Source organism: Gadus chalcogrammus, chromosome 12 (assembly GCF_026213295.1).
Source record: "Gadus chalcogrammus isolate NIFS_2021 chromosome 12, NIFS_Gcha_1.0, whole genome shotgun sequence".
In the NCBI taxonomy this organism is placed as follows: domain Eukaryota; kingdom Metazoa; phylum Chordata; class Actinopteri; order Gadiformes; family Gadidae; genus Gadus; species Gadus chalcogrammus.
The window spans coordinates 10,489,316-10,500,774 of NC_079423.1; the positions used below are offsets into that span (position 1 = coordinate 10,489,316).

At 44.4% G+C, this 11,459-nt stretch overlaps 17 non-coding genes and 1 pseudogene across 17 annotated transcripts; all 18 read left to right on the top strand.

The window, feature by feature from the left end:
- Nucleotides 1-203: 203 nt before the first annotated feature.
- On the top strand, nucleotides 204-322 carry LOC130400960 (5S ribosomal RNA). Its single transcript, XR_008903426.1, has one exon. It is a non-coding gene; the product is annotated as a 5S ribosomal RNA (ribosomal RNA).
- Nucleotides 323-851: 529 nt separating this feature from the next.
- LOC130400538 (5S ribosomal RNA) lies at nucleotides 852-970 on the top strand. The gene has a single exon (XR_008903020.1). It is a non-coding gene; the product is annotated as a 5S ribosomal RNA (ribosomal RNA).
- A 519-nt stretch (nucleotides 971-1,489) lies between these two features.
- Nucleotides 1,490-1,608, top strand: LOC130394900 (5S ribosomal RNA). Its single transcript, XR_008898014.1, has one exon. It is a non-coding gene; the product is annotated as a 5S ribosomal RNA (ribosomal RNA).
- Nucleotides 1,609-2,127: 519 nt separating this feature from the next.
- On the top strand, nucleotides 2,128-2,246 carry LOC130400540 (5S ribosomal RNA). The gene has a single exon (XR_008903021.1). It is a non-coding gene; the product is annotated as a 5S ribosomal RNA (ribosomal RNA).
- A 511-nt stretch (nucleotides 2,247-2,757) lies between these two features.
- LOC130394512 (5S ribosomal RNA) lies at nucleotides 2,758-2,876 on the top strand. The gene has a single exon (XR_008897663.1). It is a non-coding gene; the product is annotated as a 5S ribosomal RNA (ribosomal RNA).
- A 529-nt stretch (nucleotides 2,877-3,405) lies between these two features.
- Nucleotides 3,406-3,524, top strand: LOC130395232 (5S ribosomal RNA). Its single transcript, XR_008898312.1, has one exon. It is a non-coding gene; the product is annotated as a 5S ribosomal RNA (ribosomal RNA).
- Nucleotides 3,525-4,053: 529 nt separating this feature from the next.
- LOC130394262 (5S ribosomal RNA) lies at nucleotides 4,054-4,172 on the top strand. The gene has a single exon (XR_008897437.1). It is a non-coding gene; the product is annotated as a 5S ribosomal RNA (ribosomal RNA).
- Nucleotides 4,173-4,700: 528 nt separating this feature from the next.
- LOC130395599 (5S ribosomal RNA) lies at nucleotides 4,701-4,820 on the top strand. The gene has a single exon (XR_008898640.1). It is a non-coding gene; the product is annotated as a 5S ribosomal RNA (ribosomal RNA).
- A 655-nt stretch (nucleotides 4,821-5,475) lies between these two features.
- Nucleotides 5,476-5,594, top strand: LOC130394042 (5S ribosomal RNA). The gene has a single exon (XR_008897239.1). It is a non-coding gene; the product is annotated as a 5S ribosomal RNA (ribosomal RNA).
- Nucleotides 5,595-6,113: 519 nt separating this feature from the next.
- LOC130398352 (5S ribosomal RNA) lies at nucleotides 6,114-6,232 on the top strand. Its single transcript, XR_008900926.1, has one exon. It is a non-coding gene; the product is annotated as a 5S ribosomal RNA (ribosomal RNA).
- A 518-nt stretch (nucleotides 6,233-6,750) lies between these two features.
- LOC130395628 (5S ribosomal RNA) lies at nucleotides 6,751-6,869 on the top strand. Its single transcript, XR_008898666.1, has one exon. It is a non-coding gene; the product is annotated as a 5S ribosomal RNA (ribosomal RNA).
- A 528-nt stretch (nucleotides 6,870-7,397) lies between these two features.
- Nucleotides 7,398-7,516, top strand: LOC130400738 (5S ribosomal RNA). The gene has a single exon (XR_008903213.1). It is a non-coding gene; the product is annotated as a 5S ribosomal RNA (ribosomal RNA).
- A 528-nt stretch (nucleotides 7,517-8,044) lies between these two features.
- Nucleotides 8,045-8,163, top strand: LOC130400541 (5S ribosomal RNA). Its single transcript, XR_008903022.1, has one exon. It is a non-coding gene; the product is annotated as a 5S ribosomal RNA (ribosomal RNA).
- Nucleotides 8,164-8,674: 511 nt separating this feature from the next.
- On the top strand, nucleotides 8,675-8,793 carry LOC130394513 (5S ribosomal RNA). Its single transcript, XR_008897664.1, has one exon. It is a non-coding gene; the product is annotated as a 5S ribosomal RNA (ribosomal RNA).
- Nucleotides 8,794-9,322: 529 nt separating this feature from the next.
- On the top strand, nucleotides 9,323-9,441 carry LOC130400739 (5S ribosomal RNA). The gene has a single exon (XR_008903214.1). It is a non-coding gene; the product is annotated as a 5S ribosomal RNA (ribosomal RNA).
- Nucleotides 9,442-9,970: 529 nt separating this feature from the next.
- Nucleotides 9,971-10,089, top strand: LOC130400542 (5S ribosomal RNA). Its single transcript, XR_008903023.1, has one exon. It is a non-coding gene; the product is annotated as a 5S ribosomal RNA (ribosomal RNA).
- Nucleotides 10,090-10,601: 512 nt separating this feature from the next.
- On the top strand, nucleotides 10,602-10,720 carry LOC130394514 (5S ribosomal RNA). Its single transcript, XR_008897665.1, has one exon. It is a non-coding gene; the product is annotated as a 5S ribosomal RNA (ribosomal RNA).
- A 530-nt stretch (nucleotides 10,721-11,250) lies between these two features.
- On the top strand, nucleotides 11,251-11,368 carry LOC130395999 (5S ribosomal RNA; annotated as a pseudogene).
- Nucleotides 11,369-11,459: the final 91 nt, after the last annotated feature.

Below are 11,459 nucleotides of genomic sequence, written 5' to 3' on the forward strand. Positions count from 1 at the left end.
CGCACACGCAGTGTATTTCAGATAATTAATGAATTCAGATGTCACAATGATCGTTTACATGGATAAGGAGTCCTACTGAATCAATTACTGCCGTTTATATCTAACTAATGATTGTTTTTGTAAGAGTGTAACGTCGAGCCTCAGCAGCTTTCTCACTCCTTATGTGCTACTGTATAAAACCTGGTTTTGCGCCTGCACTAATTGCTTACGGCCATACCACCCTGAACACGCGCGATCTCGTCTGATCTCGGAAGCTAAGCAGGGTCGGGCTTGGTTAGTACTTGGATGGGAGACCGCCTGGGAATACCAGGTGCTGTAAGCTTTTTCTTTTTCAACTCGAGCTCATTGACTCTGTGGCCTACCGTGGCGTACCGTGACCTGATGTTTACTGCCAACCGCTTTGGAGGATTTAAGCAACATACAAAAACTGACAACGTCTCTCAAAACTATTTTTGTGAAACATGAGGACAGTATAGTGATACTGCCAGCAGGGAGCACCAGAGAGCTGAACCGACAGTTGTACATTTCTTAAACTTTCACCAACACAAACACGCACGCTCACTTCAGATCATGGGAGGACGTCAAAAAATCACCACCCATTCTCTGACACTTTAACCGTTAACCTTGGTTCAAACATTTAACATCACACGCACACGCAGTGTATTTCAGATAATTAATGAATTCAGATGTCACAATGATCGTTTACATGGATAAGGAGTTCTACTGAATCAATTACTGCCGTTTATATCTAACTAATGATTGTTTTTGTAAGAGTGTAACGTCGAGCCTCAGCAGCTTTCTCACTCCTTATGTGCTACTGTATAAAACCTGGTTTTGCGCCTGCACTATTTGCTTACGGCCATACCACCCTGAACACGCCCGATCTCGTCTGATCTCGGAAACTAAGCAGGGTCGGGCCTGGTTAGTACTTGGATGGGAGACCGCCTGGGAATACCAGGTGCTGTAAGCTTTTTCTTTTTCAACTCGAGCTCATTGACTCCGTGGCGTACCGTGACCTGATGTTTACTGCCAACCGCTTTGGAGGATTTAAGCAACATACAAAAACTGACAACGTCTCTCAAAACTATTTTTGTGAAACATGAGGACAGTATAGTGATACTGCCAGCAGGGAGCACCAGAGAGCTGAACCGACAGTTGTACATTTCTTAAACTTTCACCAACACAAACACGCACGCTCACTTCAGATCATGGGAGGACGTCAAAAAATCACCACCCATTCTCTGACACTTTAACCGTTAACCTTGGTTCAAACATTTAACATCACACGCACACGCAGTGTATTTCAGATAATTAATGAATTCAGATGTCACAATGATCGTTTACATGGATAAGGAGTTCTACCGAATCAATTACTGCCGTTTATATCTAACTAATGATTGTTTTTGTAAGAGTGTAACGTCGAGCCTCAGCAGCTTTCTCACTCCTTATGTGCTACTGTATAAAACCTGGTTTTGCGCCTGCACTAATTGCTTACGGCCATACCACCCTGAACACGCCCGATCTCGTCTGATCTCGGAAACTAAGCAGGGTCGGGACTGGTTAGTACTTGGATGGGAGACCGCCTGGGAATACCAGGTGCTGTAAGCTTTTTCTTTTTCAACTCGAGCTCATTGACTCCGTGGCGTACCGTGACCTGATGTTTACTGCCAACCGCTTTGGAGGATTTAAGCAACATACAAAAACTGACAACGTCTCTCAAAACTATTTTTGTGAAACATGAGGACAGTATAGTGATACTGCCAGCAGGGAGCACCAGAGAGCTGAACCGACAGTTGTACATTTCTTAAACTTTCACCAACACAAACACGCACGCTCACTTCAGATCATGGGAGGACGTCAAAAAATCACCACCCATTCTCTGACACTTTAACCGTTAACCTTGGTTCAAACATTTAACATCACACGCACACGCAGTGTATTTCAGATAATTAATGAATTCAGATTTCACAATGATCGTTTACATGGATAAGGAGTTCTACTGAATCAATTACTGCCGTTTATATCTAACTAATGATTGTTTTTGTAAGAGTGTAACGTCGAGCCTCAGCAGCTTTCTCACTCCTTATGTGCTACTGTATAAAACCTGGTTTTGCGCCTGCACTATTTGCTTACGGCCATACCACCCTGAACACGCCCGATCTCGTCTGATCTCGGAAACTAAGCAGGGTCGGGCCTGGTTAGTACTTGGATGGGAGACCGCCTGGGAATACCAGGTGCTGTAAGCTTTTTCTTTTTCAACTCGAGCTCATTGACTCCGTGGCGTACCGTGACCTGATGTTTACTGCCAACCGCTTTGGAGGATTTAAGCAACATACAAAAACTGACAACGTCTCTCAAAACTATTTTTGTGAAACATGAGGACAGTATAGTGATACTGCCAGCAGGGAGCACCAGAGAGCTGAACCGACAGTTGTACATTTCTTAAACTTTCACCAACACAAACACGCACGCTCACTTCAGATCATGGGAGGACGTCAAAAAATCACCACCCATTCTCTGACACTTTAACCGTTAACCTTGGTTCAAACATTTAACATCGCACGCACACGCAGTGTATTTCAGATAATTAATGAATTCAGATGTCACAATGATCGTTTACATGGATAAGGAGTCCTACTGAATCAATTCCTGCCGTTTATATCTAACTAATGATTGTTTTTGTAAAAGTGTAACGTCGAGCCTCAGCAGCTTTCTCACTCCTACTGTATAAAACCTGGTTTTGCGCCTGCACTAATTGCTTACGGCCATACCACCCTGAACACGCCCGATCTCGTCTGATCTCGGAAGCTAAGCAGGGTCGGGGCTGGTTAGTACTTGGATGGGAGACCGCCTGGGAATACCAGGCGCTGTAAGCTTTTTCTTTTTCAACTCGAGCTCATTGACTCCGTGGCCTACCGTGGCGTACCGTGACCTGATGTTTACTGCCAACCGCTTTGGAGGATTTAAGCAACATACAAAAACTGACAACGTCTCTCAAAACTATTTTTGTGAAACATGAGGACAGTATAGTGATACTGCCAGCAGGGAGCACCAGAGAGCTGAACCGACAGTTGTACATTTCTTAAACTTTCACCAACACAAACACGCACGCTTACTTCAGATCATGGGAGGACGTCAAAAAATCACCACCCATTCTCTGACACTTTAACCGTTAACCTTGGTTCAAACATTTAACATCACACGCACACGCAGTGTATTTCAGATAATTAATGAATTCAGATGTCACAATGATCGTTTACATGGATAAGGAGTCCTACTGAATCAATTACTGCCGTTTATATCTAACTAATGATTGTTTTTGTAAAAGTGTAACGTCGAGCCTCAGCAGCTTTCTCACTCCTTATGTGCTACTGTATAAAACCTGGTTTTGCGCCTGCACTAATTGCTTACGGCCATACCTCCCTGAACACGCCCGATCTCGTCTGATCTCGGAAGCTAAGAAGGGTCGGGCCTGGTTGGTACTTGGATGGGAGACCGCCTGGGTATACCAGGTGCTGTAAGCTTTTTCTTTTTCAACTCGAGCTCATTGACTCCGTGGCCTACCGTGGCGTACCGTGACCTGATGTTTACTGCCAACCGCTTTGGAGGATTTAAGCAACATACAAAAACTGACAACGTCTCTCAAAACTATTTTTGTGAAACATGAGGACAGTATAGTGATACTGCCAGCAGGGAGCACCAGAGAGCTGAACCGACAGTTGTACATTTCTTAAACTTTCACCAACACAAACACGCACGCTCACTTCAGATCATGGGAGGACGTCAAAAAATCACCACCCATTCTCTGACACTTTAACCGTTAACCTTGGTTCAAACTTTTAACATCACACGCACACGCAGTGTATTTCAGATAATTAATGAATTCAGATGTCACAATGATCGTTTACATGGATAAGGAGTCCTACTGAATCAATTACTGCCGTTTATATCTAACTAATGATTGTTTTTGTAAAAGTGTAACGTCAAGCCTCAGCAGCTTTCTCACTCCTTATGTGCTACTGTATAAAACCTGGTTTTGCGCCTGCACTAATTGCTTACGGCCATACCTCCCTGAACACGCCCGATCTCGTCTGATCTCGGAAGCTAAGCAGGGTCGGGCCTGGTTGGTACTTGGATGGGAGACCGCCTGGGTATACCAGGTGCTGTAAGCTTTTTCTTTTTCAACTCGAGCTCATTGACTCCGTGGCCTACCGTGGCGTACCGTGACCTGATGTTTACTGCCAACCGCTTTGGAGGATTTAAGCAACATACAAAAACTGACAACGTCTCTCAAAACTATTTTTGTGAAACATGAGGACAGTATAGTGATACTGCCAGCAGGGAGCACCAGAGAGCTGAACCGACAGTTGTACATTTCTTAAACTTTCACCAACACAAACACGCACGCTCACTTCAGATCATGGGAGGACGTCAAAAAATCACCACCCATTCTCTGACACTTTAACCGTTAACCTTGGTTCAAACTTTTAACATCACACGCACACGCAGTGTATTTCAGATAATTAATGAATTCAGATGTCACAATGATCGTTTACATGGATAAGGAGTCCTACTGAATCAATTACTGCCGTTATATCTAACTAATGATTGTTTTTGTAAAAGTGTAACGTCAAGCCTCAGCAGCTTTCTCACTCCTTATGTGCTACTGTATAAAACCTGGTTTTGCGCCTGCACTAAGTGCTTAAGGCCATACCACCCTGAACATGCCCGATCTCGTCTGATCTCGGAAGCTAAGCAGGGTCGGGCCTGGTTAGTACTTGGATGGGAGACCTCCTCAGAAGCCCAGGTTGCTGTAAGTAGTGACGGGTGTCACCAAAAGAAAAAAAAAACATGCCCGATCTCGTCTGATCTCGGAAGCTAAGCAGGGTCGGGCCTGGTTAGTACTTGGATGGGAGACCGCCTGGGAATACCAGGTGCTGTAAGCTATTTCTATTTCAACTCGAGCTCATTGACTCCGTGGCCTACCGTGGCGTACCGTGACCTGATGTTTACTGCCAACCGCTTTGGAGGATTTAAGCAACATACAAAAACTGACAACGTCTCTCAAAACTATTTTTGTGAAACATGAGGACAGTATAGTGATACTGCCAGCAGGGAGCACCAGAGAGCTGAACCGACAGTTGTACATTTCTTAAACTTTCACCAACACAAACACGCACGCTCACTTCAGATCATGGGAGGACGTCAAAAAATCACCACCCATTCTCTGACACTTTAACCGTTAACCTTGGTTCAAACATTTAACATCGCACGCACACGCAGTGTATTTCAGATAATTAATGAATTCAGATGTCACAATGATCGTTTACATGGATAAGGAGTCCTACTGAATCAATTACTGCCGTTTATATCTAACTAATGATTGTTTTTGTAAGAGTGTAACGTCGAGCCTCAGCAGCTTTCTCACTCCTTATGTGCTACTGTATAAAACCTGGTTTTGCGCCTGCACTAATTGCTTACGGCCATACCACCCTGAACCCGCCCGATCTCGTCAGATCTTGGAAGCTAAGCAGGGTCGGGCTTGGTTAGTACTTGGATGGGAGACCGCCTGGGAATACCAGGTGCTGTAAGCTTTTTCTTTTTCAACTCGAGCTCATTGACTCCGTGGTGTACCGTGACCTGATGTTTACTGCCAACCGCTTTGGAGGATTTAAGCAGCATACAAAAACTGACAACGTCTCTCAAAACTGTTTTTGTGAAACATGAGGACAGTATAGTGATACTGCCAGCAGGGAGCACCAGAGAGCTGAACCGACAGATGTACATTTCTTAAACTTTCACCAACACAAACATGCACGCTCACTTCAGATCATGGGAGGACGTCAAAAAATCACCACCCATTCTCTGACACTTTAACCGTTAACCTTGGTTCAAACATTTAACATCACACGCACACGCAGTGTATTTCAGATAATTAATGAATTCAGATGTCACAATGATCGTTTACATGGATAAGGAGTCTTACTGAATCAATTACTGCCGTTTATATCTAACTAATGATTGTTTTTGTAAGAGTGTAACGTCGAGCCTCAGCAGCTTTCTCACTCCTTATGTGCTACTGTATAAAACCTGGTTTTGCGCCTGCACTAGTTGCTTACGGCCATACCACCCTGAACACGCCCGATCTCGTCTGATCTCGGAAGCTAAGCAGGGTCGGGCCTGGTTAGTACTTGGATGGGAGACCGCCTGGGAATACCAGGTGCTGTAAGCTTTTTCTTTTTCAACTCGAGCTCATTGACTCCGTGGCGTACCGTGACCTGATGTTTACTGCCAACCGCTTTGGAGGATTTAAGCAACATACAAAAACTGACAACGTCTCTCAAAACTATTTTTGTGAAACATGAGGACAGTATAGTGATACTGCCAGCAGGGAGCACCAGAGAGCTGAACCGACAGTTGTACATTTCTTAAACTTTCACCAACACAAACACGCACACTCACTTCAGATCATGGGAGGACGTCAAAAATCACCACCCATTCTCTGACACTTTAACCGTTAACCTTGGTTCAAACATTTAACATCACACGCACACGCAGTGTTTTTCAGATAATTAATGAATTCAGATGTCACAATGATGGTTTACATGGATAAGGAGTCCTACTGAATCAATTACTGCCGTTTATATCTAACTAATGATTGTTTTTGTAAGAGTGTAACGTCGAGCCTCAGCAGCTTTCTCACTCCTTATGTGCTACTGTATAAAACCTGGTTTTGCGCCTGCACAAATTGCTTACGGCCATACTACCCTGAACACGCCCGATCTTGTCTGATCTCGGAAGCTAAGCAGGGTCGGGCCTGGTTAGTACTTGGATGGGAGACCGCTTAGGAATACCACGTGCTGTAAGCTTTTTCTTTTTCAACTCGAGCTCATTGCCTCCGTGGCCTACCGTGGCGTACCGTGACCTGATGTTTACTGCCAACCGCTTTGGAGGATTTAAGCAACATACAAAAACTGACAACGTCTCTCAAAACTATTTTTGTGAAACATGAGGACAGTATAGTGATACTGCCAGCAGGGAGCACCAGAGAGCTGAAACGACAGTTGTACATTTCTTAAACTTTCACCAACACAAACACGCACGCTCACTTCAGATCATGGGAGGACGTCAAAAATCACCACCCATTCTCTGACACTTTAACCGTTAACCTTGGTTCAAACATTTAACATCACACGCACACGCAGTGTATTTCAGATAATTAATGAATTCAGATGTCACAATGATCGTTTACATGGATAAGGAGTCCAACTGAATCAATTACTGCCGTTTATATCTAACTAATGATTGTTTTTGTAAAAGTGTAACGTCGAGCCTCAGCAGCTTTCTCACTCCTTATGTGCTACTGTATAAAACCTGGTTTTGCGCCTGCACTAATTGCTTACGGCCATACCTCCCTGAACACGCCCGATCTCGTCTGATCTCGGAAGCTAAGCAGGGTCGGGCCTGGTTAGTACTTGGATGGGAGACCGCCTGGGTATACCAGGTGCTGTAAGCTTTTTCTTTTTCAACTCGAGCTCATTGACTCCGTGGCCTACCGTGGCGTACCGTGACCTGATGTTTACTGCCAACCGCTTTGGAGGATTTAAGCAACATACAAAAACTGACAACGTCTCTCAAAACTATTTTGTGAAACATGAGGACAGTATAGTGATACTGCCAGCAGGGAGCACCAGAGAGCTGAACCGACAGTTGTACATTTCTTAAACTTTCACCAACACAAACACGCACGCTCACTTCAGATCATGGGAGGACGTCAAAAAATCACCACCCATTCTCTGACACTTTAACCGTTAACCTTGGTTCAAACATTTAACATCACACGCACACGCAGTGTATTTCAGATAATTAATGAATTCAGATGTCACAATGATCGTTTACATGGATAAGGAGTCCTACTGAATCAATTACTGCCGTTTATATCTAACTAATGATTGTTTTTGTAAGAGTGTAACGTCGAGCCTCAGCAGCTTTCTCACTCCTTATGTGCTACTGTATAAAACCTGGTTTTGCGCCTGCACTATTTGCTTACGGCCATACCACCCTGAACACGCCCGATCTCGTCTGATCTCGGAAACTAAGCAGGGTCGGGCCTGGTTAGTACTTGGATGGGAGACCGCCTGGGAATACCAGGTGCTGTAAGCTTTTTATTTTTCAACTCGAGCTCATTGACTCCGTGGCGTACCGTGACCTGATGTTTACTGCCAACCGCTTTGGAGGATTTAAGCAACATACAAAAACTGACAACGTCTCTCAAAACTATTTTTGTGAAACATGAGGACAGTATAGTGATACTGCCAGCAGGGAGCACCAGAGAGCTGAACCGACAGTTGTACATTTCTTAAACTTTCACCAACACAAACACGCACGCTCACTTCAGATCATGGGAGGACGTCAAAAAATCACCACCCATTCTCTGACACTTTAACCGTTAACCTTGGTTCAAACATTTAACATCGCACGCACACGCAGTGTATTTCAGATAATTAATGAATTCAGATGTCACAATGATCGTTTACATGGATAAGGAGTCCTACTGAATCAATTCCTGCCGTTTATATCTAACTAATGATTGTTTTTGTAAAAGTGTAACGTCGAGCCTCAGCAGCTTTCTCACTCCTACTGTATAAAACCTGGTTTTGCGCCTGCACTAATTGCTTACGGCCATACCACCCTGAACACGCCCGATCTCGTCTGATCTCGGAAGCTAAGCAGGGTCGGGGCTGGTTAGTACTTGGATGGGAGACCGCCTGGGAATACCAGGCGCTGTAAGCTTTTTCTTTTTCAACTCGAGCTCATTGACTCCGTGGCCTACCGTGGCGTACCGTGACCTGATGTTTACTGCCAACCGCTTTGGAGGATTTAAGCAACATACAAAAACTGACAACGTCTCTCAAAACTATTTTTGTGAAACATGAGGACAGTATAGTGATACTGCCAGCAGGGAGCACCAGAGAGCTGAACCGACAGTTGTACATTTCTTAAACTTTCACCAACACAAACACGCACGCTTACTTCAGATCATGGGAGGACGTCAAAAAATCACCACCCATTCTCTGACACTTTAACCGTTAACCTTGGTTCAAACATTTAACATCACACGCACACGCAGTGTATTTCAGATAATTAATGAATTCAGATGTCACAATGATCGTTTACATGGATAAGGAGTCCTACTGAATCAATTACTGCCGTTTATATCTAACTAATGATTGTTTTTGTAAAAGTGTAACGTCGAGCCTCAGCAGCTTTCTCACTCCTTATGTGCTACTGTATAAAACCTGGTTTTGCGCCTGCACTAATTGCTTACGGCCATACCTCCCTGAACACGCCCGATCTCGTCTGATCTCGGAAGCTAAGCAGGGTCGGGCCTGGTTAGTACTTGGATGGGAGACCGCCTGGGTATACCAGGTGCTGTAAGCTTTTTCTTTTTCAACTCGAGCTCATTGACTCCGTGGCCTACCGTGGCGTACCGTGACCTGATGTTTACTGCCAACCGCTTTGGAGGATTTAAGCAACATACAAAAACTGACAACGTCTCTCAAAACTATTTTTGTGAAACATGAGGACAGTATAGTGATACTGCCAGCAGGGAGCACCAGAGAGCTGAACCGACAGTTGTACATTTCTTAAACTTTCACCAACACAAACACGCACGCTCACTTCAGATCATGGGAGGACGTCAAAAAATCACCACCCATTCTCTGACACTTTAACCGTTAACCTTGGTTCAAACATTTAACATCACACGCACACGCAGTGTATTTCAGATAATTAATGAATTCAGATGTCACAATGATCGTTTACATGGATAAGGAGTCCTACTGAATCAATTACTGCCGTTTATATCTAACTAATGATTGTTTTTGTAAGAGTGTAACGTCGAGCCTCAGCAGCTTTCTCACTCCTTATGTGCTACTGTATAAAACCTGGTTTTGCGCCTGCACTATTTGCTTACGGCCATACCACCCTGAACACGCCCGATCTCGTCTGATCTCGGAAACTAAGCAGGGTCGGGCCTGGTTAGTACTTGGATGGGAGACCGCCTGGGAATACCAGGTGCTGTAAGCTTTTTATTTTTCAACTCGAGCTCATTGACTCCCGTGGCGTACCGTGACCTGATGTTTACTGCCAACCGCTTTGGAGGATTTAAGCAACATACAAAAACTGACAACGTCTCTCAAAACTATTTTTGTGAAACATGAGGACAGTATAGTGATACTGCCAGCAGGGAGCACCAGAGAGCTGAACCGACAGTTGTACATTTCTTAAACTTTCACCAACACAAACACGCACGCTCACTTCAGATCATGGGAGGACGTCAAAAAATCACCACCCATTCTCTGACACTTTAACCGTTAACCTTGGTTCAAACATTTAACATCGCACGCACACGCAGTGTATTTCAGATAATTAATGAATTCAGATGTCACAATGATCGTTTACATGGATAAGGAGTCCTACTGAATCAATTCCTGCCGTTTATATCTAACTAATGATTGTTTTTGTAAAAGTGTAACGTCGAGCCTCAGCAGCTTTCTCACTCCTACTGTATAAAACCTGGTTTTGCGCCTGCACTAATTGCTTACGGCCATACCACCCTGAACACGCCCGATCTCGTCTGATCTCGGAAGCTAAGCAGGGTCGGGGCTGGTTAGTACTTGGATGGGAGACCGCCTGGGAATACCAGGCGCTGTAAGCTTTTTTCTTTTTCAACTCGAGCTCATTGACTCCGTGGCCTACCGTGGCGTACCGTGACCTGATGTTTACTGCCAACCGCTTTGGAGGATTTAAGCAACATACAAAAACTGACAACGTCTCTCAAAACTATTTTGTGAAACATGAGGACAGTATAGTGATACTGCCAGCAGGGAGCACCAGAGAGCTGAACCGACAGTTGTACATTTCTTAAACTTTCACCCAACACAAACACGCACGCTTACTTCAGATCATGGGAGGACGTCAAAAAATCACCACCCATTCTCTGACACTTTAACCGTTAACCTTGGTTCAAACATTTAACATCACACGCACACGCAGTGTATTTCAGATAATTAATGAATTCAGATGTCACAATGATCGTTTACATGGATAAGGAGTCCTACTGAATCAATTACTGCCGTTTATATCTAACTAATGATTGTTTTTGTAAAAGTGTAACGTCAGAGCCTCAGCAGCTTTCTCACTCCTTATGTGCTACTGTATAAACCTGGTTTTGCGCCTGCACTAATTGCTTACGGCCATACCTCCCTGAACACGCCCGATCTCGTCTGATCTCGGAAGCTAAGAAGGGTCGGCCTGGTTGGTACTTGGATGGGAGACCGCCTGGGTATACCAGGTGCTGTAAGCTTTTTCTTTTTCAACTCGAGCTCATTGACTCCGTGGCCTACCGTGGCGTACCGTGACCTGATGTTTACTGCCAACCGCTTTGTGAGGATTTA